This window comes from Haliotis cracherodii, unplaced genomic scaffold (genome assembly GCF_022045235.1).
Source record: "Haliotis cracherodii isolate W230 unplaced genomic scaffold, xgHalCrac1.p SCAF_16, whole genome shotgun sequence".
Taxonomy (NCBI): domain Eukaryota; kingdom Metazoa; phylum Mollusca; class Gastropoda; order Lepetellida; family Haliotidae; genus Haliotis; species Haliotis cracherodii.
In genome coordinates, this window is record NW_027266271.1 from 21,210,585 (window position 1) to 21,235,594 (window position 25,010).

At 39.6% G+C, this 25,010-nt stretch overlaps 1 protein-coding gene across 2 annotated transcripts in view; it reads left to right on the top strand.

Moving 5' to 3' along the window:
- LOC139463466 (allatotropins-like) overlaps positions 1 to 25,010 on the top strand; it is a 66,495-nt gene that overhangs the window by 19,643 nt on the left and 21,842 nt on the right. The window contains exon 2 of one of the 2 annotated variants that reach the window (XM_071244736.1): positions 5,420 to 5,514. The gene's annotated coding sequence lies outside the window, so the exon portion shown is untranslated. Of the gene's footprint in view, positions 1 to 5,419; positions 5,515 to 18,515; positions 18,622 to 25,010 lie in introns of those variants that run through there. The other variant, XM_071244737.1, reaches the window with a different exon arrangement.

Genomic DNA, 25,010 nt, shown 5'->3' on the forward strand with positions numbered 1-25,010 from the left:
GTGCGGCGTTAAACAACCAACCAACCAACCAAATGCATGTGTTTGTGCGTGCGTGCGTGTGCGTTCGTGTGTAGTTGTATGTAGACTCACAATTAGACATACGGTCTTCAAAGCGATGCCAGGCTTTCCCTGCCTCACCCCAACGCTCAAACCCCACCCCACCACCTCCCTAGGTCAATGTGTGCAAGGCCAGTGCTTAACGTGTAGGCTTTCACAAGCTTGTCGCTTGTCAGTGTTTCAGAAACGAAATCCAATCATAGGGGTTTTAGTGTCAACAGGTGAACACGATTTAAAGGCTACAATCACCATTGGTTAATATCACGAATACTGCTTCGTTACATTAATGCATTGGCTCCTTGCTTCTATTACTAGCCTTCGAAGCCAAGCATCTTAGATTTCCTTTCTGCATAGAACCTTGCCATTAGAGAGGTTAAACTTCCGTTCAAATATCGAATTTTAAAATAAAATTGCACTCAGTTACAATTTATCGACTCTTTGTATGAGAAAGTAACGATTTCAACACAATTCCTAAATTAAGTGCACGTAATTACCGTAAAACAACCCGAAGCAATTGACTAATTGAAAAATATCCAATTGCACATTTGATTACGTGTCTGGTTGAATATCAAATTATCTGTCATTACACACAATTTCTTATGACAAATCATATTTAAACCACAGCCATTGTGATACATTTGCACAAGTGATCATTAATCGTCCAATATTTCCCCAAACAAGAGTTAACCCTATTGACGATTCTACTGACAATATCAGGAAAGTGTATGGAATATTCCGGTAAGTTGTTCCACAAGATTTGAGAATCAAAGAAACAACTGACAAGCCATATTCAGTGTCTGATTGGGATCTGATATTGTAATGATGGCAACATCTGTATCAAGCTGTGCAACAAAAGGGGTGGTTTCTATCTTCTAATTCCATTATCAGTGAAAATTGTGTCCGCAGCTGCGGATGATACAATTAGAGAAGGTCATGCTTACTCTTTTCAGTGATCCATTCCAATGATTTCCTACCCGGTTTGGCCTCTTGGACCCAGTGTAATCTGTTTCGGCAGATTATTCTCTGGCATTGAATTTATATAGAACCTCAGAAACACGAATCATGCACATTGCTGCAACTTCATCCCTTTGCATTCGGGCGGTTTTATTCTTAATTGTGTTTTATCAACAATCTTGCTGAGATATTCCCATATACTGCGTCTCGGTGCAACTTCATCCCTTTGCATACGGGCGGTTTTATTCCTAATTGTGTTTTATCAACAATCTTGCTGAGATATTCCCATATACTGCGTCTAGGTGCAACTTCATCCCTTTGCATACGGGCGGTTTTATTCCTAATTGTGTTTTTTCAACAATCTTGCTGATATATTATCATTTACTGCGTCTCGGGTCACTATGTCACCTAGGGCTCAACCTCGATAAAGCATTGACGCAACGTCAAGCTTATTTAGTGTTCTTACCTTGAAAGCGTGACAAACCAATCGAAGACACTATGCTCGCTTCGTTGCCAATATGTTTTCATCTCACGTTCCAAGTACTTCGAGTTACCATTGATCTGTGAAGCCTAAGAATAGTGGAAATCTTTGAATTTTCCGGATCAAAAGTTATGCTAAGTTTAGATACATTGACGGGCCAAGTATTGTGTTTCCGGAAAGTGTTATTGTCCACGGATCTGTGCTTCCTGCATCTGTAATCGAAGAACTGGAAGAGCTACAAGCGTAAAATATCTCCTTGGAATATAAATGCCATCCTCTTGACTGTTTTTTATTTTGTTTTCTGTTCAATTGTTATTCCAATAATTCAACAGTACTTTAAACCTTAGCAAACAAAGTGTTCAGAGCGTCGGAAACCCGTTGTATTGCTGTATATGTTTCTATTATGACAGTAGATTCAGCTTTGAAATAGCATGATGTGGTTGTGAAACTTTATCAAAGAGAGACTGATCAAATAAGTTACTTTCATACCTATTATTTGAACATGAATACAATTTTATATGAATACTGAGAGTTTCCGTATATCACACAAATAATTGTAAATCGAAAGTTTATTATATGACCTTCGTCTTCTGGATTTCAGTCCCTATTTATCTGACCCGTGAAGGTCCGGGTTGGAATAGGTCTTCAGCAACCCATGCTTGCCGTAAAAGGTGACTATGCTTGTCGTAAAAGGCGACTAACGGGATCGGGTGGTCAGGCTCGCTGACTTGGTTGATGCATGTCATCGATCACAATTGCGTGGATCGATGTCCATGATGTAAATCACTGGATTGTCTGGTCCAGACTCGATTATTTACACGCCGTCATATAGCTGGAGTGCGGCGAAAACAAAAAAAACAAACCCCAAAAACCTGTTTAACTACAAATGCTATCTCGTTCTTTTACTGTGACGATTTTAGGTTCCTAATCAAAGCATAGGATAGAGCATCCACAAGCGAGATTCAGACCTTGCAAAACCAGGAATAGAAAATAACTTCAACGTCTGTATGGTTAAACTGACATAATCAAGCCTCACTTGTTTATCGATGGATCCCATCCGACGATTAACCAACTGGTAAATTAGGATGAAATATTGGCCGATAAATGCCACGCAAAGAGCCAACAGGACACAAATCTAAAAAAAAAATCATTTAGATGATATACTTTCATCGATTACTAAAGAACACTAAACCCCCACCGTGCTGAGTGGCAGGATCAAAATACAACAATAGGATTACTACTCTCTACAATTGGCAACGTGTTAGTGGAAAGCTTATCACAGGAATACTGTTTGAGTGCCCAGGGGATAAGGTGAATATGCCCCCAACTGGCAAGACTTTCGGCCCCTCCATCCCTACAAACCAGAGATCAGCAAAGAATGGCAATTTGTGCTACTGGTTTCACTGAGCCACTAAGGCTAAAGGTCTCAAAGGAAACCATTCATCATCCGTATCAACAATATTTCATGCTCAGTTGTTTGCAAAACTCTCCAAAATATGAATTAAATGTCTGTATGGACCAAGCATGCCTCACCACTGAGGGCTCTGGGTTTTCGGGAATAAATCTCGCTGCCCAACTGATGCAGATTAATGCATTGAGCTTGTTATTTAAGACCCCACTCTTGTCTGTACTAATAGCCGGTGGTTCAGAGCCCTGTCAAAGATGAACAATAGCGAAATTAGCGTGAGAAAAATGTATACAAACCGGTCGTGAATAGGGAGTTGGGGCGAGGGCCGGTATATCGTTAATGATTGTGATCGTTTGACATTGTCCAGGCTCATAAAAAGAACAGACACACTGAGGAGACTTGGGCGCCCAGATGACACCATGATTTATTGTGAATTCCGAGGGGAGTGTCATGATGTAACCTTTGTCGAAAGCATTATGTCCAGTGTATGCACACATTGAAAGCACTCCGTACTTAAAGTGGCATCTGTTGAAATTAAACATGGCGTCCACTGAAGTTACAAAGAAACTGCAGAACCAACCATGTTGTAAAAGCGTTGTGCACGTATGTGTATTTGAGAGCATGGTGGTAGTCGTGTCCAAATGTATTTTCCAGCGTATAAGACAATAAAACTGAAGATATTGAACAGTTGTCATAATTAGATATGTTGGTCAGCAACTTGTTCTGCATATCATGGGAAACCGGAGAATAGGTCTCCAGCAACCCAAGCTGGCCGTAAAAGGCGACTAAAGGGATCGGGTGGTCAGGCTCGTTGACTTGGTTGATGCATGTCATCGTATCCCAATTGCGTGGATCGATGCTCATGATCTCAATCACTGTCTGGTCCAGCTGCGATTATTTACAGACTGCCGTCATATAGCTGGAATATTGCTGAGTGCGGCGTTAAACAACAAATCAACCAACCAACAACCAACCGTTTAAAAGTGCGATTTAGCGCTACGATTATCCGAAGTCTATGTTAAAGTCCCATCGCTAGGATCGCTTTGTCAACATGGACCCAGCTTAACTTGACAACAGAAACAGCGTTATTACGTGATTCTCTTAAAAGGGTATTGTCTCCTGTTTTGAGGGATTACCACACCACACACTTAGTTTCGTCTCCGATGCGCTTGGTAAAGTGGACACATTATGTCGATGTTGGGTTGTTGAATCTTTATCTAATTGGGCAGCATTTATTCCTTTCGCTTTTTCACGTTGTCCATATTTAACACATAGGGGAGAAATACCGACAGAAATAAGAGAAGGAACGGTTTAATTGGCCTTTGATGAAATTCCTTACATGATTACTGTCTTCAGAATTTGCAGGATCAAAGGTAACGGTTATTTCAGTAGAACGTAATTATTACTTCTGGGTATGTTTTTAATTTACGGGAAATATAAAAAATTGTTTTGCCATCGGTCCGACGCTGAACAACACGGTAATGAATGTTTCATATCAACAACCTTGTATGACCACAGTTATCAACTGTACAATTTTCCTTTTTAATTAAGATCTATGATGAAAAATCACAAGACCAAGAGCTTAATGGATTCCGTAGCGTCTTAATAACACGGAGTAATGTATTAATATTTAGCTGGACATTCGGTTTGATATAATCACTGGAGGATATTTATGAATTATTATTGGGAACTGATATGATTGCAATCTGCTCTAACCCTTAATTATTCACCTACCAGTTGATATACGATACCCTCATCACCAGTACATCTATTACCGTGCTGACTGAAGTATTTATCTTTGTGGTAGTTGATGTCACTAAACAGATAGGCGGCCCAACAAGATAATACATGTTATGTTTACTGTTTGCGAGGCGTTTTATCACCAAGGCGTTCTGTTGCCTCAGGGTGATGAAACTGTTGCTGACAAAAGCGGTCGCTTTTCGCATCGAAGACCGGGTGCGATTCCCTACGCGCGTACAATATGTAAAGCATAGTTTCAGCGTCCCCAGTTAATGACAGAATATTGATGAAAATGGTCTAGAAACATATCCAGGGCGATTCTGGGATTGCATGGGTATAGGTTTCTGGGATACCATGGACACAACTCTGCACAGCGAATTGCGACGTCTTAGACGAATTGGCCGCCCGTGAACCTTCGTCACGACGAAGTCCGGGTGCGATTCCACACGCAATTTGTTTTGCAGTTTCGACGTCATCGCCGTTTTTTGCATATAACATCCTATTCACTCACTCATTATTTTATCAACACAGTCATGGTATACCCCGCCATTATTCTGCTAGAAAGTTGTTAAAACGACGTAAAACACTCTTAACCCACAGTTCTAACAACCCTGCTTTGCTGGAATATTGCTGAAAGGGATGTTAAGGTCTGTTGAGCCACAGTCTATTAAAACAAAACAAACTAATGTAAAATTACTGTATTTTATTTATTCGACTGTTGGATCACCAGTGATTGTAATTTGATATGGAATTTAATTTATTGGTTTTTTTTATTTCAGGATCCTGCCGAGCCCATAAAACAAACAGAACGACACACGAGGGAACACAAACGAGATACTACCAGTGACATCGGTCAAGTAATATTATACATAGGGTGAGCTAAGTGCTGCTTAATCTTTAGTTGTAGGATCAAATGCTGATATAGCAGCTGATAACACGGCTGGACACGGCAGAAATAGATACAGTAAACTACGGTTATAACGAACTCAAAGGGACTACTAATTTTAGTTCGTTATAACCGTAGTTCGTTATAAGCATATATACAACAAAACTATATCAAATAGTCGGGACCAAAAAAGTAAGTTTGTTATATCCGTCAGTTCGCTATAAGCGTGTTCGTTATAACCGTAGTTTACTGTACTTGAAATCCAGGTAAGAAAAGTATAATATGTTGATTTACAAGTAATCTGTCACACAAAAATAATATGCTTTTTCGAATGCTATCGTCAATAATGAATAGATTGGTTTGACAAAGGGTTAGGCAGTTTCTAATTATTGTCACCCTTCGTGTCGTTAAAGATTTATCTCTGATTATCGTTACAGTTTTGTGATAGGGTCAGAATACTAACAGAACAATATAGAATTACAAATTTGAAATCCTTTATCATGGGGGATTTTAGGGAGTGATTAAAGTATTGGTACGTTAAGCCGAGGACACGGAATCGATTACATGTGTACAATGTGTGAAGTCCATTCTCTGTGTCTCCTGTTGTGATATAGCATGAACATTGTTAACACTGCAAAAACAAATTCACTCACAATCTAACCATGTGTTTTAAGGTCACTGTTAATATCATGGATGACATTGGTTTTGATAGTGCTCATAAACACATGATCGGTGAGTGAGTGAGTTGGGTTTAACACCGCTTTGAACACTATTCCATTTATATCGCGGCGTGTCAGCTTAATGTCGGAGGTAAGCCCGAAATGATGCAGGTCTAAGACGTTTACCACTTCGGTGAAACCCACTAGCACGGGTATGGTGCTGACAAACCTAGAAACATAATCGGGGCGAACCGGGATTCAAACCCACAATCATAGGTTTCTGGCGTGCCCAAGGGACGCAACTCTGCACAGCGAATCGCGGCGCCTTAGACGACTGGGCCACCCGTGCCCCCTAACACATGATCGGAATCATACAATGGATTCTACTTTTAGCAGCTATTCTTATTATAAAAGGATTCTGAATTTTATTAAACTATCTATTGTTAATACATGGCACGTACGCTTGTGAAGAACATCGAGTCTTTATAAGAATATTAAATATGAAATTGTGAAACTACTGAGTTCTGTCTGGATGGTAAAAGCTACATTCCAACACATGCATGTTCCACTGTACGTGCCATCTGTTGACACTGTGGCATATGATGGGAAAACATTAAGATGAATGGGCGGTCGGGTAGCCTGGTGGTCAAAGCGTTCGCTCGTCACGCCGAAGACCCAGGTTCGATTCCCGACATGGGTGCAATGTGTGAAGCCCATTTCCGATGTCCCCCGCCGTGATATTGCTGGAATATTGCTAAAAGCGGCGTAGAACCATACTCACTCACTCACATTAAGATGATACTTGGTGGGTCACATCATTCTCGTACATTCAGTGTGTATATAGAAACATGTAGGAGGGCCAGGATTTGTTTCTTCACCTCATGCCGTTATCGATTGGAAAGGTTCTGATCCGTCAAAACGCATCACAACGCAGTGGTGCGTTAAAACGATAGTGTGTATTCTTAGACAGGATCTGTGACTTATCTCAAAGATCTCTACCAAGAGGCTTATACTTTGACGTAGAGCCTCACCGAACAGTGCAGTTGCTATAAATGTATAAAGTATTCATATACGTGACTATTGTCATAATGAACTGACAGCTTCCGTGTGAAAAGCTTAGACTTCAAAGATGTAATGTGATTACATTCGTAACCGAATTGCGATTCGTGTCCATCTCGTGGCCATTTTTGCGACTTGGTTCCGTCTAAGCGAAAACGGGCATAGTTAAAAGTATTGTCAACTCATTGCGTAATGCTTTACGTATATTTACCCGGCGAAGGACACACGAATTTGGCTGTGCATATTGTGTCCTTGTCCGTACGCAGGCTTTTGCGAGAAAAGGGGTTACGAGTAGACGCTGCAATTTGCTGTGCAGAGTTGCGACCCTTGCGCATACTTAAAACCTATGATCGCTGGTTCGAATCCCAGAATCGCACTGAATATGTTTCTAGGTTTGTCAGCACCACACCCGCGGTCACGGATTTTGTGTGTCGGGAATGTTTTGCTCTGCTCAATCACCAGGCAACATCACCGCCCCTGCATTTACAAGTGAACACTACATATGAAAGAAATGATGATGGATTTTTGTGGTGTTTACAACAATCAAATTATTGTTTATAATGTATTTACGTACACATCCACTGCCGTCTTTAGTTATCGTGACCCCTGGAGATCCGGGGTAGAATAGGTCTTCAGTAAACAATGCTTGCCGTAAAAGGCGACTATGCTTGTCGTAAGAGAGGACACTAACGGTATCGGACGGTCAGGATCCCAATTGCGTGGATCTATGCTCATGATGTCAATCACTGGATTGTCCGGTCCAGATCCGATTATTTACAGACTGCCGTCATATAGCTGGAATGTTGCTGAGTGCGGCGTTAAACAACAAATCAACTAATCCAACAGTTTAAAAGTGCGATTTTAGCGCTACGATTGTCCGTAAGTTGTGAAACATATTTGAGCGTTCTATATTTAGAAACAATTTACGAAACATATTTGAGCATAACAATATTATATATACAGTTTTAAAACACGGGTTATAGATAGGCCACTTGTAACCAACCTTTTTCTCATGAAAATTTACAATCGTCTAGTGGATGCAGTCGTTGCGTGGTTCGGCCACGATTTACACAAGTTTCGTCATTCAAACTCATTTTGCCCCCTCGAACCTATCTAATTTCAACAAAGATTTTAAGAAACTTTTAGTTGTTCAAGGCTGTCTCCGTGCTAAAATGAACCATTTACCAAAATGCTGGAAAATACCTGCTCTTCCTGAGGTTCAGCCAAATGAAACCATTTTGCTGACATTTGTGTGAAAATATAAATTTAACAATTTTTAAGAGCACAAAGGATTGGATTTCACATTTATTTCAGGTAATCAGAATCGTGTCTAGACAACATTACCCATGTTCCTTTTGTTTGTGAGGCGTTTATGACAACATTAAATTCAAGTACATATATATCTGCACGTATGTCGGCCTCATCAGATAAATTCAGAAAGGTCACAATTTATATATATCAAGCTAACTCTGTGGCTGGTACGATATCCAAGTGAGTTATTTTCAACGATTTATAGTTTTAATAGATACAAATCAGCTTCACAAATATCAACCTGGTTTTAGGTCTTGTCGCCAATGGGTCCATCAGTTGAGTAAAATGCATTGTCTCAATGTAGTACATTAATGTGATTAATGTTTTCTTTTAATTTGCTGTGTATCTTAAACGTATGAGTGTAAGTGGCTTAAAGGGCTTGCTGTGGAAAAAGAGGGTGTTAAGACAATATTCCGAGTTATATCGGCGATCGTCATCACAATGGGGGGGCACGGGTGGCCCAGTCGTCTAAGGCGCCACAATTCGCTGTGCAGAGCTGCGTTCCTTGGGCACACTAGAACCCGATGACTCTGTGTTCGCCCCGATTATATTTCTAGGTTTGTCAGCACCAAAGTGGTAAACGTCTAAGTCGTACATCTTTCCTCTCTAATGAAGATGACACGCTATGATAAAACTGAAATAATTTTCACCGGTGTTAAAGCAAACTGACTTAACCTCTCACTGTAAGCCATCCAGATTAAAAAGATCCGGACCTCGAGGCAAGTGATAGCCGAAATTGTCCATAGTGCTGGTAAGGCTTGTACCGATTGGCGACTAATTATGATCGTCTGTGTGCCTTGCTGGAGGCGTGTAAACGTGCCTCGATAGCCCAGATCGTTGTTCATTTTCAGACACTGGTCTGTCCGGTCGAGACGGATTTATTTGCAGGAGGCCTTGATATTGCTGAAATATTGCTGGTGTGGCATCAAACAACCTTCATTCACCCACAAGATGTTTGGGAGAGGATGGTCGGTGACATTTTGTCAAAATCAAACAATGGCCGTCATTACACGTGAGAAAAGTCGATAATAAAAGTAAGCGCAAACACGTGTCCACGTGTGCGCGTGAATGTAAACGTGTGTTGATGCCCTCCATCCCTTTTTCCAATTGATGCGTGTCTGAAGGTTCTATGTCACCAGAAAAAAGCTAATTACACATAAAACATGAATCGTAATATTAATCTACTTAGGGATAGGTTTCCCTGTACGTCAATCATTCTAAAGTTTCTAACCACACAACATTACTTCAACATATTCTATGAGATCCAGTGTAGGCGGAATAAGGAGCTTATCACGTCAGTATCATATTAGCTTCATGATCACTAGCTTAATGTTACTCATTACATGCCCAGACCCATATTCACAAACAAGAATACGATCTTCTACATGGGTCAAAAGACGGAAGTGAGATATAAATAACGACTGTATATGGTCCTTGAGATTAATTATATGGACGTTGTGGACACAAGCTGCTATCAACATCATACTTAATCCCTCCACCACATGGTTATCACATAATCCGCAGATGAAGGATTTCCCATGTTCGGCATGGTGTTCTGGGTCTAGTCCGTCTTTATGCGTGTTACTATCAGATACACTGTTTGCCTTGACCAAATGTCCGTTAAATTGTACCATCAATTCGCAATAAAGCAACTAGCGATCCATATATAGTCCCAGACGTTTATATCAAGATGAGAGACACTTGTTACTGCAGACGCCCGTCCCGATGCAATTGGATGATTATTATACAAGCATAATCATGCGCGTATTTAACATGGGATCCATATATAACACAATTACAGAAGGTATACATAACACAACATGTAAAGCGTATACTTTCGTTATCACACATATATATGTTGGCGGGGGATATTGAAATGGGTCCGTCCGTGTGTGTTTGCGTACGTGCGTGCGTGCGTGTCTATCAGAGTCATGCTGAACTGGTGCCTTTTGCTATTTAGGATTTTTTTTGTGCGTGTGTGTGTGTTTCCATGGCAACAAGTCGGACGTGGGTTCTATGAGGGCGGTGTTCATTTCCGGAGCGTAACTCAAAAACCGTTAAATAGGTTCTTACAAAACTTTGCATGTCTACCAGGCACATACTGAACTGGTACCTTTGCTATTTAGGAATTTTTACATTTTTTATTTTTTATGTTTCCATGGCAACAAGTTGGACTTCGGTTCTATGAGGGCGGTGTTCATTTTCGGAGCGTAACTCAAAAACTGTTAAATACTTTCTTACAAAACTTTGCAAGTCTACCAGGCACATACTGAACTGGTACCTTTGCTATTTAGGAATTTTTACATTTTTTATTTTTTATGTTTCCATGGCAACAAGTTGGACTTCGGTTCTATGAGGGCGGTGTTCATTTTCGGAGCGTAACTCAAAAACTGTTAAATACTTTCTTACAAAACTTTGCAAGTCTACCAGGCACATACTGAACTGGTGCCTTTTGCTATTTAGGAATTAATATATTTTTTATTTTTTATGTTTCAATGGCAACAAGTTGGACTTCGGTTCTATAAGGGTGGTGTTCTTTTCCGGAGCGTAACTCAAAAACCGTTAAATACTTTCTTACAAAACTTTGCATGTCTACCAGGCACATGCTGAACTGGTGCCTTTTGCTATTTAGGAATTTTAGAAATTTTATTTTTTTACATTTCCATGGTAACAAGGGAAGAGTTCGATTCCGGATGAAATTTGCCACATATATCAGACGCATGCTGAATTGTTGCCTTTTGCTTTTTATAGATTTTAGAAATTTATATTTCCGGGCATTATTTCCAGAGCTTGACTCATAAACCGTTTAATATTTTCCAATGAAACTGTGTTAAAATGGGCGGGGGATATAGAGGACTTTGTCGACTATACGCTTGTTTAACATGCATCATATGCCAACGTGGTCGTTCAGTGAGCACTTGACTTGCCTTTACATGTGTTTACTACTAATTGCTACAAATCACTACTAAATGTTTACGTTTATTTGTGCATATTTTTGTGTATTTATGTATGTATTTGTGTATTTGCGTGTGTGTGTGTGTTTGTGAGTTATTATATGGTATGGTCGGAATCGTACATTGCTGTAGGCAGAGACTTCTTAAGAAACATTAACAAAAACTTTATGATGACTAAAACCAATTGTTTTGTTGTTAGTTTGCCATGCTTACCTAAATCTTTGTCTGAAGTATTCCAGTTTATATGGTGTTTCATCACGGCGCGGTCCCATGCATTTTAACCACGTTGGGAATTCGGGCCTTCGACGTGGAGGACAACCCGGAATACCCGAATTCTATGATCTTAAAATTTATATTGATATATATCTTTAAAGTTCACTCGCTGAAGTGACATAATCGTAACGTTATATGTCAGTAAGACCAACCTCAGCAGTACACATTACTTCGACATTGCAGGTGGAAAAAAAATGAAGCACTCTAAGTATAATGTCGCAATGTGATATATCATATACGATACACATACCGTCGTCGTCATTCCATTAACACGTTACGAAAATAGTCATTTAACTAGCACGATCCCATCTCATATAAACCCGTGAACATCCAAGGTAGAATATGTTTTCAGCAACCCATGCTTGCCGTAAACGGCGACTATGCTTGTCGCAAGAGGCGACTAACGGGATCGGCTGGTCAGGCTCGCTGACTTGGTTGAAGCATGTCATCGATCCAGATTGCCTGGATCGATGCCCATGATATCTTTCACTGGATTGTCTGGTCCAGACACGATTATTTACAGACCGCCGTTAATTAGCTCAAATATTGCTGAGTGCGGCGTAAAACAACAAACAAACCAACTAACCATCTCCTATAAAGTGGAGTTGTTACTCGTGTAATATGTCATTAAGCCAATTTAGCGGATTTAGCAAGTATGAGCCAATTGTCTCAAGAACATCGTCAATCAATGGCTTTAAAAACATTAACAAAAACCTTATGATGACTAAAACCAATTGTTTTGTTGTTGGAACAGTTAATGTCATGCTAACCCAAATCTTAGTCTGAAGTATTGGAATGCATATGGTTTGACGCCGCTTTTAGTAATACCGAACTCTATGATGTCCACTTTGATCTTTGTTACTAGGTTCCATTACAATATAACATATACATGTACATGAAAACGTGGCTGCGGTCTGAGAATTTCAACTCGCAACAGAATGTCACAACCACACGATAAAAGAAGATGTAAAATATAATTTATTTCAATGTCATTTTTCCCGGAAACGAATGTGTGGAAAACCTATCTAACTATGGGTTTTTATTTATTAAGTATGCATGAATCGAGGCTAAAAACTACGTTCATATCACGCCTGTTTGTCGTGATGACACGCTGGCGTGTGTGTGATCAATTCTGTCACGCAAATGTCGAAGCTCTAATGAATATTATCTTACGTTGCATTCTTTGGTTAAGTCATGACATCTTCTTCAGCATTCTCCTAATGGTATGATATCCACGTCCATGGCTATAATCACGCGGAGAAGTGATCGGAATCTTCACGCTGTGATATGTCTTGCCTAATGATTGGCATCACTTGTTTCAGATTCAGTCTTCAGTTTCAGGGGAAACCAATGTGGAATGCTCAAATAGTTATCTTCCTGGGTAGGCTTCGTTATTTTGTCGTATCGTCATGCAAATGAGGTAACGGAGTTGCATCTTTTCCAAAGCAAAGTTGCTGATGAACCTGTTAAAAAATACAAGTGGTTGATAGTAAGAGCAATGTCTCCTTTATTAAAACAGGTTCCTTTGTAGAATTTATATGTTTTAGAGTGAGTGAGGTTGCTCTAACCTCGCTTTGATTAGCATTTCAGTTGTCTCGGCGTATCAGTACGATGTTGGGAGAGCCCGAAGTGGTGCAGGTCTTAGGCGATTATCACCAGTTTGGTGAATTCCACGAGCACGGGTATGGTGCTGACAAACATAGTCATATGCGAATGAATGAGTGGTTGGACGGGTGAGTGAGTGGGTGGATGGATGGGTTGGTGGGTGGGTCGGTGGGTGAGCAAATGCATCTAGTTGACATCGCGAATAAGCATCAAGTGTTGGTACCCATGTGAGGAATCAAAACCCGATGAGCGAGTGAGTGGATGGATGGGTTGGTGAGTGGGTCGGTGGGTGGGTGAGCAAACACACCTCGTAGACCCATCCAATTAGCATCAAGTGTCTGCACCCATGTGAGGAATCAACACCCGGTGTTCGATGTGATGGGGAAACGCGCTAACCATTATGACACACCACAACCCTACAAAAATAATCACTCGCTGAAGTAACATGATTGCAACGTTTTACATTAGTGGGTAAAGCTCACAGCAGTACACATTACTTCGACATTGCAGGTGGAAAATACATGAAGCACTCTAAGTATAATGTCGCAATGTGATATATTATATATGATAAACATACCTGTTGTCATTCCATTAAGACGCTACGAAAATAGTCACGTAACTAGCACGATCCCATCTCATATTAAGTCGACTTGTTACACATATGATATAAGTCAGTAAGCCAATAAGCGGATTTAGCAAGTACGTGTCAAGTGTCCACCGGATGTCATCAATCAATGGCTATCTATGTCAACTAGGAACAGATATTGATAATGGTCGCCTGCTATTAAATGAGGTTGTGGTTTGGAGGCCACCTATATGTCATCAGACAGAAGAAAGCAATTTATATATACCACTATTAAATCCGCGATTGCGTGTCTGCTTTCTGAAAGACATCGTCATCGATTGTAAGTGACAACCGTCATTAAGCATCGAATTATTCGGTGAGTTGGGTTAAGCTCCGCTTTGAGCATTACTTCAGTTATACTACCGCGCGTGAGCTGGCAGGTAGTCATCGAGCGTACATTCCCATCGCTGCTTTATCCCTAATAAGGCTTTTTCATCGTGCTTTTTCTTGCGGTGCTGTACTTCACAACCTTACTGTTAGTTTGAACTGTCGTGTTCCACTGTAACGTATTAAGTCATGGGGTTAATGTAGATCTGCCAGTCTGTGGGTATCGCTTGATGGATGCCTTATAACAGATGTTTACCTTTGCGAAGCAAGACATCCATGTTGATGCCAAACCAGTGATCACCGTCGGAGTCTTGGATTAAACTGTGGACGAGGATTCAGCGACAGCTGAGAGATGAATCAATGTGCAGTGGGGGCACGGGTGGCCCAGTCGTCTAAGGCGCCGCGATTCGCGGTGCAGAGTTGCGTCCATTGGGCAAGCCAGAAACCTATGATTGTGGGTTTGAATCCCGGTTCGCCCCGATTATGTTTCTAGGTTTGTCAGGACCATACCCGTGCTCGTGGGTTTCACAGTTGTAAATGTCCGAGAACTCCATTACTCCGGGCTTTCCTCCCACATTAAGCTGACACGCCGCGATGTAACTGCAATACTGTTAAAAGAGGTGTTAAACCCAACTCACTCACTCACTCACCCACTCAATGTGCAGTGAAACGCGTTGCCATTGTCCCTTGAGTCGCCGGGTCCTTTTTAACAATGAATAAGGATTACTCCGAACATACCAGATGCGCGAAGATGTCAGTGAAAGCGGATATGTGAACAAAGTTAGGACAGCAGTCTTAATGGACCAGTGTTATCAATGGACCATTTCACTTAAATTATCAATGGACCATTTCACTTAAATTATCAATGGACCATTTCACTTACATCGTTGGCTATAAAATAAATTGTGTGCTAGCGAAACCTACGAAAGTATATAGATCACTGTTTCTGCAGCCATCAAACGTCTCCATTCCATAACATTTTACTTGGAGATGTACGAGGCAGTAAAGCACCAAGACACGTCAGAATATGAGAATCAACGACTTCATGATTCAATCGGTTTTCATTTTGCACGCGATCGAACATTGAAACGCTTCTTAGAGGTTATCTGATAACAAAGGGTTTTGTGTATCATTCTTCTCCAAAGGTTAATATGAATTTGATCTAGTTTCTGAAGTTGCATTGCATTCATCGACAAGCTAAGTGTTATTTCTAACATACTTCAGTAGTATGTTCGTTTTTACATTGTGTCATTATGCTGCTATCACTACTTAGTGAAAGTGCTGCATAAACACATTCTTACACCATATTCGGAATTGTTCAACAGAAATTACTTATCATTTCGGAAAGGTTTTTTTTTGCTTCTATTTAAAATTGAAAGCTACTAAACCTCTTTCTATTCAATAGAAATATCTGTAAAGAGCAGAGTCGATTTACGATTCAGACTATATCATGAGCATGGGCCTAGAAATCATTATCAAAAAGTGATGATACCAGGTGTTCGCGAACAGGTGAGCATATCCTGCCCCTCCGGTGGCACCCATCACAAACACATGCAAAGGCAAGTCAATTGTTCACCTGGAAAAAGAACCACTGGAACACATGGAAAAAGTCAAAACAAGGAATTTCATCGGACATAATTTTTGTCATTTGCGTCAATTTTGAAACTGTGCTCCACAATAAAACTCCTTGATAGCTTTACTGAGGCATTGAATGTTGTAACCCTGATCAAAAACTTCTGAGTAAGACGCTCTTTGAAATCTTCTTAGAAAGAGCATGCTAGAAGCTGTGAAATGTGAACACCAAAGGCTTGGGTTTCTGGAATATTGCTTGAAATGAAGGGAAAGTTGACGATTGGAAAGTTGAAGTCATCCCTCTTGTCAAGCAGTCTTGTTGATAGTGTTTTGTCACTCTGAATCTTTTTGCATGGAACTAAATATGAAACAGATGAGGCAGACTCACTGGTCTCCTTTATTTCTAGTTCAGGTAAGTAAATCAGTGGACGGGAATAGGCTATTTGATGGTTATTGAACGATATCTGGTCATTGATTTAACTTAGGCATCTGGTCATTGATTTAACTTAGGCTTAAGTTAAATTTCCTGGCCACATTACCGAGTTTTGACTTGGCCAATCCGAACAGGAATTCCCATTCATGTGCATAAAGAAAGAATGGGAGCACAATTGGTGCCCATGTGAATGCTAACTTCTTGCCTAAATGTCTTACCCACGCATTTTAATTGATGTTATCAATGAGGAAGTCAAACATTTCACATATTACTCTTTGAAAGGCATTTAGAAGCGATACACATAAGGAAGAGCATTTATGGATGTCAACTTCTATAATATGAGGAACACAACGTTTCTGATTTCACCTGATGAAGGACCTAGCATATACTCCGAAACGTTGTGTTCCTCATATTAAAGAAACTGACATCCATAAAATATTTTCCTTATTTCACATTTTTCTCAGTAAACCTCAGATGGCATTTGAATAGAAATTTGAAATTTGTGAATATGATATACATGTGCATGTGATATAGAAACCGCAGCAAAAAGCAAATTGTTTTCCCTGTTAGTGAAATCGAAACCAGAATAAAAGAAAAACACAAACTCATTAGTTTCAAATGTTAAGTTTATTTTTTAGACCTCTTGCCAACATCTGTAGATACATAAGTGTGCTGATGACTCACATAGCGTGTACCAGAAAGAGTCAAGGCACCACGTAACAACTCACCTAGGTGGCCCAAGAGCATGCTGAATTACAAATATTGTAATAACTCAAATTCACTTTTGTTAAGTTTTTTCGTAATGTGGTAATGAAGTAGATAAGCTAATTTCTCATTTTAAAGTAGATAAATGAACTCAATCACACAAGGTTTTTTCTGGTCCATCGATCACTTGATTGTCTGGTTTGTCTGCAGGCCGCCTTCGCATGGCAAGTAATACTTTCTTTCTTAAGCAAATCGTGTGAATGGCAGGTGCTACCGGTAGGGCGGGGCATGCTTACCCTTTTGGAGAACACTTGGTATCATCACTGATTTCCGTGGTCCATTCTGTTTAACTGGCTTCACGGTGGTCCATTCTGTTTAATTGGATTCCACCAATGTGTTCTCTGTCTATCGTGTTGTGACAGTATTATCCTTCTGTTGTCATTATTTGCTCATGTTATCCCTCTCATGTATGCAATTGTTGTTACTGTTAATCCTCTACTGTTAACCCTCCACCTACTATATATATTCTTTACAATGTCCCTCATTCAGTCTTGCTTGACAACGGTATAAGGATCTATACCGAAACAACAAGTTAAGTTGTTATCCATAAAATTGTGTCTACCTTCTAGTAATTCCTATCAAACCATTCGTCCATTCATATAATTTGTATCTATTTTACCCTTTGCGCCAAAGGAAATTTGTTTTGTCGGACACAATGACATTTTATATTTATTAAGTAACTAGTGGCACAGGTGGCCTAGTAATAAGGCGCCCCCATTTGCTGTGCAAAGTTGCATCCTTTGGGCATGACAGAAGCCTTTGATCGTGGATTGAAATTCCGGTTCGCGCCGATTATGTTTCTAGGTTTGGCAGCACCATACCCGTGCTCGTGGGTTTCACTTCGGCCTTTTCTCCCATATTAAGCTGACACGCAGTGATAAGACTGGAAACCCAACTCACTCACTTATAAATGATTCATCATATGAGCTAGACGGATATCCCGATATTGTGGCCATAGGATACGACCATGGTATTCGTTCTTTATTTTAAGTGTACAAAAACTGTTTTATTCCGACTCTAGTTTGGGTTTTACCCATTTACCCTTTTCTAAAAAATGGGAACCTAAACGAAAACGTGTCAGTTAAATTCTGAACCGGTTAATGTCAGTTTTAATCAAAAAAAATTTCGCAGCACAGTGTGTCCTTTATACTTAATATTATCTCGTGTCGTAGGGATAACTACGCAAACGCGCATTTCCACCGACAAAAACCGTTTGGCTTCATGTTTGAAGTATGCCACAGCATTTCAAACACTCCGTGCTGTTTTTATTATCTAAAATGATTAACCTGCTCTTTCAGTAAATGATCAAACACGGAACGCCGGGGCTCATGGTTGCAATGACAATAGAGCGCTTATCTAGGTGAAAGGTTAAGACGTTGAATTTTGCGTGGGAGATGATATACCCTCGTATGAACGTCCCGTGTATCTGGGATAACTCATTGAACAACGTTCATAGGAGTAGGACAAGACAACCGTGTGTAGGTTTAAAGGAAGACATTGTGTTTTGTACAGGTAAGGTCGAAGCAACTTCTTTTGCTTGTAGTCGAAATCGTACAATGGACTCTGCCTTTAGCAGATACTTCTTATTATAATTGACGGGGTTTTCTCGCTTTTATCTTATACAATGGTCAAGGTATATTGCATATTTTATCCATGTAATCGAATCAGTTGGTGTTAAATTCCGTTGTGTTCGATATTCGACGGCAGCAGCTATTTTTGTCACACTCAAACAGTGTCTCTCACACAAAGGTACATGTGTAGTTGTGTCACTGATTGGATACCGTTTCGCATAACAAAGTGCGTTGCTGTTGCTCCAATATCAGGTGATCGATTCAGTTTACACTATGACCAGACACACCATAATGCTCACATCACGCAGTCACGCATGTACATAATAATGTTCAAAACTGTTCTTGTTGCCTCCCTCAGCACGGTGGGGTAGCCTTGTGGTTACAGCGTTCGCCGGACACGCCAAACGCCCGGGTTCGATTCCTCACATGGGTGCAACATGTGAAGCCCATTTCTTGTGTCCATCGCCGTTATGCTGCTGGAATAGTGCTAAAACGGCGTAAAACTATACTCACTCACACGGCACTGGCTTTGCAAGTAGTCTTTATAAATTTAGGAAATACAATAACAATTCATACCAGAAATATATGTGCTACAGTTCCAAGCTTTTCAGCTGTAGTGCATCGCCGTTAATCAGGAATGTACTATTACTGTAACAGGATAATGGCCACGGGGTAATGTCATTTGTACGTAATGTAAACTTGCCTTTCAGGAATTCCCCGGGAAGGGATCTTTTCCTGTCTGTCGATGTTTTGCAGGTATAAGTTATGTAGACATGACTGATTTTTTATCTGTGGTCATAAATTTGTGCATTTGTCAGAAATCAACACAAAATGAATAAACCTATCTCTTTTGTTTTCTACCAGCTTTACATTCGACAGTGTACGTCCTTGAATTCTCTTCATTTTGTAGAATTTGTTCATCCATTTTCATTGTAAAAAAGGTACAAATATGAACATATTGAAGCCTTTCTCTTGACTAATATTGTAGAAATTCAGCTTAACATACATCAGTACCTTCAGGATGTATACAATTTCCATGTGGCAATGCTTATTAAATGATGCAGCAATAACTCTATACCGTGTAGTAACCTGGGGATTGTGACACTTGAAGTTCTTCACAACGCAAAATGGATCATGAACATCTTCTATCTATCTCTAACTGATAGCTAGTTAATGGTGAAATAATACTGGGAAACGTACAGAGGGCACGATCAAGGTATCTCCAAGTGTAACTCCGTCTCCCGTCTTAACTTGCCTCAGCGGCGGAGCTAAAGGTCGCGATATCACTGCTTGAGCCTTCCCGCTATCATTCGGTAATGTTTACACAACTAATGTAAGAGTGTGATAGTTTGACAAAATAGTTTACGTGTGTCTGCCGGTGTAATGATACGCCGCAGGTATTGAGCCAGGTGTGACATTATGTCAGTTATATTAGATGTGTGAAAGGAACTGGTTGCTTGTTGCAATTAATTACACATATATTGTGACATTAGGAACAAACACCAGTCATTTACTATACAATCAAATTCGATGTGTTTTGGTTAAAATAAGGTGTGGCCTTTTCATTTGTAACCTTTTCACGTGTATTAAGAAATCCCTACCTGCCACAGTGATAAACAAACATACCTTTAGTAAACGTTTCTTAAAGTATGTCCCACGCACGTTGAAGCTGATAGGGGCGGTAGGGTGGCCTAGTGGTGAAAGCTTTGTTCTCTCGTCACGGGTACAATGTGCGAAGGCCTTTTTGGTGTCCCCCGCCGTGATATTGCTGGAATACTACTAAAAGCTGCGTACTCACTGTACACACTGACTCACTCACTGAAGCTGATGATATTGGTCTGTGGGTTTATGGGAGTTGTTACGGGATATCGAGCCTGGTCACCTGGGTTTAACTGTAATCTTTACTTTGTTCTGCGTAAATAGTGCATATATACCGTCAACTTTATTTATTTGATGTCTTGGTGAAACCTATTCTCTTATATGGATGTGATGTATGGGGTTTTGAAAATCACAAATAAATTAAAAAGTCCACGTACCTTTTCCAAGGAAACCTATCACAGTAAAAACAACAACTTTTTATTGTTTTTGGTGAGTTGGGTAGAATTCCTCTTCTCATAGATATTAAAATAAGATTGATCACATGTTGGTGGAAAGTTTTATCTGGAAAATGTAGTAAACTTTAACACATTGTATACATGCTCTTGTATAAAGATACAAATAACAATGGTAGAATTTGAAAATGGCGCGGTTCACCTTTATTCAAAATATTTTTACCAAACTGTGTCGGGCTGTCACAGGGGTTTTTGATTTGTTTTTTTTCATCATCTTCCTGACTAAAAGTATTTTCAACATATCGAAACTTCAAAATTGACAATAAGTTTGAGTCATGTTTATCAAATATTCCTTTCCTTTTTGCTCTTCTTTCGAGAATCCCGTCACTGTTTGCCAATGTGAAATGAAGGATGTTGGTGATAAATACCTTCATATTTATAAATGTACATATTCTAATGATGCTCGTAAATTGTATATCCTATGTAAATATAGGAACCAACAAAATATGCTCAAGGAAATCTCTGTCCAGATGAAATTTTGTAAAGTCACTGATATAATCATGAAAGCTGGGGCGGTCGGGTAGCCTAGTGGTTAAAGCGTTCGCTCGTCATACCGAAGATCTGGGTTCGATTCCCGACATGGGTACAATGTGTGAAGTCCATTTCTGGTGCCTCCCACGGTGATATTGCTGTAATATTGCTAAAAGCGGCGCAATCCATACTCACTCACCCATAATTATGGAAGCTGATTAAGCTCCCGGCTATTCCTCTGTCCGCCTCACCATGTGATCTCTGTATGTACCTCATATACCGAGGCCTGAGTGTAAAAAAACCTCTGTTCAGTTCTGTGTTTTACCTTTCTAGAATTCTATTATACCTTTCAAACCATTTTCGTAATAATATGATATACAATACTTTCTTTTGAACATATGCATTTGAAAATGGTAACTTTGCAAATGATCATACGAAATATCTGCAAAGTAAGTATCTTTTGTCATCTCCGGGAATAACCTTTATGTAGCAATAGTTTCTACGACGAGACAATCTCAGCCTCATCGACAAGGTCAAATCCTGATCTAAGATAAACCATAAGAACAATGATCTGTTATGTGTTGATGTCTGTTTTGCATTCAAGTTGTTTGATAAGGCATTTCAAAAGATTGGCAAAGGGTTGGCGTCATTCTCAATAAGGTCCAAAATACAAGAACAACCGTCTTTAGGCATCACACATATTAACACAGAATATCTAGAATGCAAATACAAAACAAAAAAATGAGAAAAAAATAACACAGTTTAATCATTTGAAAGTAGAAGTGACCCGTTTTGTGTGTAATGCTATGTGTAACCCTATTAGTCTAAGCATGCTATTGTCAAGGGTGTTACCTCTTTTTGTTGAATGTTACTGTTTCCTTATTGAGGTGTACGATGCATCTTTGACTCCTGTCAGCCATGAAGCATTCTCTCTGTTTGTTGTACCCACCAGGGTATTCCAAGTCGTATGTTTGTTACATGGAAAGAAACAGAGGCGAACCACAACTGAAAGGACAGATTCATAGAATCCAACAATTCACGGAATTACCTCTTTAGGCTAGCATGGACTGGTCTTGGGATCAAATCCAAGATTCACAATTATTATGTTTTGTCTGTCGGCTGCATCATCATGCTGTAAAGGAAAACGCCTTGATGCAATTGAAATATTGTTCAGAAAAAACGTTACACCCACTCACTCACCGCCGCCGCTAGTGGAAGCCAGAGATCGCAAAAAACAATTGGCACCAGAAACATTTACGATTGTCTGAGGAAGATGATATTTCTTTGATGCAAATCTGTAAGTTGATTTTGCAGTTAATTAAGGATATAGATTCATTTTACTAGCATTTAGCCCCACAATTTCGGAGCATTTGGCAACTCAAGATGACCCAAAATCAAAGGGTCTGAAAAATTACTCCGGTAGATCGAGAACGTAAACCTAAATCAAGAGGGTACCAAATTGGATTGGGTTCTGATGTCCGACTGAACAGATCAGACGTTTGCTATCCCCATAAACAAGAATATGAATCCACGGTTACGACCCTCAATTTGATTTGGTCAGAAATTTGCGTTCCACTTAAACAAGAACTTGAACATGAATCCTGAGTTAGGGTTCTGGATTGGATTGGATTCTGATGTTTGTTATTTTATATCGGAGTTTAGATGGTACTTATTAGGATTCATTAGCAACATGTGATGTTGTGGTGGCTTCTGTCGAGTTTCTTGTGTACTTCACTGTATGTTACGATAACGGTCGATAGCCTTTCAAAGAACACGATAGGGTGAACTCTATAACCAAAGTCACAAAGGAAACGCTAGGTTCAAATACACGATTTCATTACAGCTATACCAATTGTACTTGAGCGAGTCACAGTACAAAGCAGTTTCATTTGTTTTCATGGTGGTGTGTACCACTACACCTCTTCTGTAATGTTAATTACCTCTGTAAATTGTTTCATTCTCATTGAGATTTGAGATCGCTTTAATACGTGTGTAATGAATACGATGTAGATACATTTGCTTAGGTTTAGTGTTATTGGCTTGAGATTATAATGTATACCATTATGGAAAGGTTGTAGTTACCATTAGGTAGTAAGAAGAAGCAGTAAATGTCAATGTTAGACGTGTACTGTTTCAACCCTTGCCTATGTGTCGTTCATTTCTTATATAAAACCAGAACAGTGTTTATGTCTTTTCAACTCTATATGTAATTAATCATTTTATATACCCGGAAAAAAAGTTGGGCCCGCTTACTAATTTGTATGTATTATTAAAATTTACATGGAAAAAATCGTATCTAGTAATAAGTTTTTGTATTTTTGTTTGTTTCTAAACACAAAGTGACATGCTAATGTTCAAATAATGAAAATGAAATCGATCATCTGATCATTTGTAAGTATTCCATGCCAGAAGCTATTCTTATAATTCCTTCCTCTTTTTCTTTTTTCATATTGTGATTTGGTGCAGTATTCGTGATCATCAGAGGGAACACTCAGTATTCTAGTACCGGTATAATACAAATGTATGAGATCAATGTCATATGTAGGTATTGACAAAAGGTGCACGGGAGCTCGGATATATGAAAAGCAGTGTGGCGCTTAGATTGTTTCCTGGTGTATATTTATTTTTTACAGCAAAATACATGTCGTTTGTCCAGATATATCGCCAAACGCATGATCTTGTTTCGGAACGTCAATATATATAACACTATAAGCGACAAAACGTTTTCAATAATCATAAAAAATAATTGCTAAAGTCCATGGAGCGATTCCGAATTTAGCATAACAGTACCACATACACTGTCCATTGACAAGGTTCCATTCTGCATATCGCACCAAGGGGTAGCGCCAGGTGTCGTATCAGAGACTGTCGAGATTCGTCTATAACTATTCGAGTCGCTAACGTGAGTTGACAATGTTGATATTGGCAGACACTCGAAGCAGGGCCAATCGTATAGTCATCGTATCCCAGATCCTATAACTTAATAAATCGCACGAATGGTTAACTGTAAATTACAGCGGGATAGAATAAGATTAGCACAGGTCTGAAGTAGCAGTGTGGCTATTTTGTATTTCCAATGTGGTAGATAAGAACTGGAATACTGTTCAAAGCGCCGTTAAACCCGAACCGCTCGCTCACTAGAAAGTAAGAATGATTGTAAAAGTATAATTTTTCATCAGCTAACTGAGAAGGCGTAGTGTAGAAAGCACCACTACTTGTGATCATTAACAATGGTAATCAGGGTGCCCATTCTGTCAGTGTAAAGGTTACTGTCGCTCATATAACAAATTAAAGGATGACAGACGAGACCACCTTCTTGTCTTTTCAAATTGTGCTAATTTGATGTATCCCTACGGGGGATTCATGAGAATAAACCTTAATAGATAAAATGTGAGCATATTTCATGAAAGGTGGTCGTTGCAATTATTGCTTTAATATTCCAATTCGTTCTCCTTTTGAATATGATTATACCCTTAACCGTGTGTTCTGTAATTTGAATGATGAGCCCAAGACGTTTTTGCCAACAATTTAATGTCGAGATAGAATTAACTAACAATCAATATTCCGTGGGCCGACTTTCACAACACACCACAAAGGCTGTTTTCCAAAATCTCTTTTTTAAATACTTTGGTGAAGATTTTCAGCACCGAATAATGAAGTACGGGTGTTCTATACAACAGCTTTCTCGCTATTATTTCATTTGTCAGTGTGGACGTCCAGAGTCTCAGAAAAACAAACACCGTCCAAA